We start from the raw sequence: 4,139 nt of genomic DNA on the forward strand, positions 1-4,139 counted from the left end.
CAAAAATTATTTTCAAAAGAAGCACTTACACCACAGGTGTCTGGTCTAAGGATAATGACAGTTGGAGTGAAATAGTTCAATCATCCACCTGGCATTTGCCAATCCAAACAAAGGAGTCAGAAGACGAAACTGTAAGTACTCTGCCCTGGGTCTCAAATAGCCTGGGACAAAGTTAAGAGGCAGAAGACACGCAGGAAATGAGGAACCTGCTTACAAAGCAACTTCTATTAAGTACAATAAAGTACGAATATAAACACATAAGTGCTGAGAGTTGCGAGCAGAGGGGTAACCGTGGGCAGATGTGCTCAGGGAGGCGGGTCTGGAAAGCACAGGGTCAGTAAGGGAGTCACTGCCTTTCACCTGTCACTGTCAGTAAGGGAGCTTGCTGCCTGTCACCTGTTTCTGGTCCACTGTGACTCAGACATCCAGGAGGGCAGCACCAGACCCATCCCTGTGCACTGTTGATTGCACCTAAATTCCATCAAAGTAGGATAAACTTTTTAAGCTAAAACTTCATAATCTGTCTTCTGTAAGAAATTAATGAATGATCTTGTCTAGGAATTTAGAAAATGGGGGGCTTCCCTGGTGGTCCAGTGGTTAAGACTCCATACTCCAAATGCAGGGGGCATGGGTTCAATCCCTGGTCAGGGAACTAGGATCTCACATGCCGCACAGCATGCCAAGAACAGAAAAGGGTATGCCTGTCATCCTACTCTCTCTGCCCTTCTTGTTGCGGGTTACATGAGACTGTAGTGAACTGGGAGTTTTTCATCTGGAGCTTTAGATCATTCACAACTTGTTTTCAGATCACCAACATGGAAGGAACGGAGGTTAATATCTGGCCAATGGTGTGATTCCTCCCACTAGAGGCTTACTGACTTGCCTATAGAATGACGAGTCCTACGGAGGACCCAGAAAGAAATATATATTGGATCCTAATGATGTTCTCATGCAGGGTCACTACCTACATTGAGCATCATTAGAACTAGAGACTGTGAGCTCCAAACATGGACCCACTAGAGCTTTCTCAACCATGTATACACCACACTAACTCACAGAACTAACTTGATACATCCAGGAATCAAGATTCCAACTGCAAGTACCTCATTTGGGGGTTGGCTCACTCCTATTCCCACCAAACAGTAAACTAAACTACATATTGTTAAGTCTGCAATGGTTAAGGCAACCACATAAAATCTTTTTACTTAAAAGAAATTAAACTCACTGTGGTTTATTCAGCAATATTCCTCATCCATGTCCAACACTGGAGTGCCCGCACCAGTCACAGCTGAATCTAATTTGCTGTAATCTTGGTAAATGGGAGGCAGTCAACAAGTCCCCAGCTCCAGCCCAGAAGCAGCACATAACACATTTCTGAAATAAAGTAATAAAGAGAAGATGGCGGAAAGGTTCCCTGACCATAACTGACATTCGTGATGTAGCTGGAAGGTCCCCTGGGTTCTGATTGCCTATTTATTGGAATTATAAATATTTACATTGTTGAAGAGATTGATGAGTCATTTGTTATTGCTTCTGTTACTGAGATTAGAGTCCCCATCTCTTGGGTGTGCTACTCTAAATTCTTAGCTTGCTTGATCCTGGGCAAGCCTCACAGAACCCTTTGAGAACTTACTCTGCTTGCTATTTTGCAGCTGAGGAAACTGAGGCAAGAAAGTGAAGTAGTGTTCAAAATCTAATAATTAGCCAAAGGCAGAGACAATACACCAGCTCTGATGCCAGAGCCCAAACTCTTAGCCAGGTGTTTCATGGCTCCCTTAGTTGCCTTTTTGTATAATTGCTCATTAATTATATGTGGACTGCCGGTGCGTTCACGCATTTCTAAATAAGATTTTAGGGCTATCATTCTGGTTGGAAATGAGGAACTAGGGCTCTTGCCTGAAGATGTATTTCAATAACAAAACCTACTTGCCCTTAAACAGTATAGTTATGAATATTTGGGGTGGTTTATTTGGGTTAACAGAACTTGGAGGGATTAAGGGTTAAAGTCCTCCCAAGCCACCCTTTCCAGCTGCTAATACGGATCACATTACCCGAGAAGGCATGGTAACCCACTGCAGGATTCTTGCCTGGAGAGTACCATGGACAGAGGAGCCTGGCAGGCTATAGTCCATGGCGTCGCAAAGAGTCAGACCCAACCTATCAACTAACACTTTTACTACATAGGTAACTCCATTTTCTCTTTGGTTTGCTGAAGAAATCAATGTGTGAGGACACCTGTCTTCCTATTTTACACGTTGGAGCATGCAAATACCAAAAACCACAATACTGTCACAACTGTTTTGTCCTTCCAACTGGATTTTTTGTTGTTCTGATTCACTGAAAGACATATAAGCTGCTGCTGCTGCTGCTGCTGCTAAGTCGCTTCAGTCGTGTCCGACGCTGTGCGACCCCATAGACGGCAGCCCACCAGGCTCCCCCGTCCCTGGGATTCTCCAGGCAAGAACACTGGAGTGTCGCACAATACCTACAGAAATTGTTCAGTGAGATGTGAGGGGGGAAAACTCACATTTACTAACTATAAAGCATCCTGCATACAGAGCCACTTTCATTATGTATCTTATTTCTCATGGCCATGCAGAATTTAGGCCTTGGTGTTTGATTATCTCTCTCACAGGAAGCACAGTTGTTCTAGGGTTGATGTTGCACAAAGCCAGAAACAATTTCCATTGTCTCCAAGAGGAATTGGAGACAAGGAAAGTTATCTTGTCCTGAGGCAGAATGCTGAAGTAGGAAAAACTGCTCTTAGCACTGTATTCCTCTCTCAAGCACCTACTCTGAGTCCCAATCCTACTCTAAACTGCAAGTGTTGGTATTATCCCCCCTAGGTGTTATCTGAGAGACTGTCATCAACTCAGTATCAGCCTGGAATCCTCAGAACTCAGTGGGTGCTTAGAATTGCACAAAACTGGCCTGAATCCGCTGGCTGGATGGTTTTGGGTAATCTGTCTGAACCTTAGTCAAATCCCCTGTAAAACAAGGATGACGATATCTATATCCTAAACATGTTAGGAGGATTGGGCGTAATTCTTTGTCGGCTGAGAAGCACACCACCAAAGACACAGTAGTAACTAGACAAATAATAGCTTTTCTGATGTTTGATATAAGCATAAAACACAAAGGGGTCTATTTCCGCAGAGTATAGGTGTGAGAGAATCATTTTGTGTATTTCTTCCTCTGAACGATAAAGATATTTATAAAGATTTAAAATGTTAGTGCTACTCATCTGCAGCAAATAACCTTAATATACACATGTGCAGACCAAAAGGCTGATTTAACTCGAGGTTTAAAAAAAAAAATCTGACAACACATCAGAGAATAATAAAATATATTTTGAAAGGTTAGTAAAACCCCAACTCACTCAAATTGTGCAACTGGCTAATAGGATCTTTAAAGATGTGAAAATCATGCCTGAGAAAATGCTTATATGTACAGAAGACAAAGCTGCGGTGACTATATATTGTGGGAAAGAAAACTGCCTAAGGACACTTGGGGTGAAGTTACAGTACACCGAATTGTGTCATAAATAAAAGAAATCCACTCATTCATCAAGTATTTGTTGAACGCCCGCTACCTGCCAAACACAAACAAAACAACTCACAGCCATCAATTCGACTTTACTTTCTGGGGGCCCGGCAGCCCACCCGGTAAACTATAAAATCTTCGCGGCTAACTCCTTACGCTAAGTTTACAGAGACCGTCTTTGAGCGAAGGGATAGAGCAAGAAGGCCCCGCCCCTCCTCTCGCCGGCCTCGTGCGTTTACGTAATCGTATTTCGAAAACGCCAAGACGTACCTACGGTGTCCCACGAGGAGATGGTAGTGCTGCAATTTGTTCCGCCCTCGTGGAAGATGGCGCTTAATGCGTCAACCATCCCCGCTGCCCGGTTCCTTCCTTACGGGGGCGGCGCCCAGAAAGGACGGGTGTTTAGGAAGTGTGTGTTTTTGTTTTTCCCGCCCTTTCTCTCCTCCCTTTGCTCTCACTATATTCGCGGAGGGTGAACGAGCAAAGACAGGAAAAAATTTAACCAGGAGAAAAGCACGAGGCGAGAAATGACCGTGGCGTGAAGCCAGTTCGGGGAGGCGACGCTCACGGGGGCGGGGCAGGGGGCGGGGCCAGAG

Source organism: Capra hircus, chromosome 8 (genome assembly GCF_001704415.2).
Source record: "Capra hircus breed San Clemente chromosome 8, ASM170441v1, whole genome shotgun sequence".
Classification (NCBI taxonomy): Eukaryota; Metazoa; Chordata; class Mammalia; order Artiodactyla; family Bovidae; genus Capra; species Capra hircus.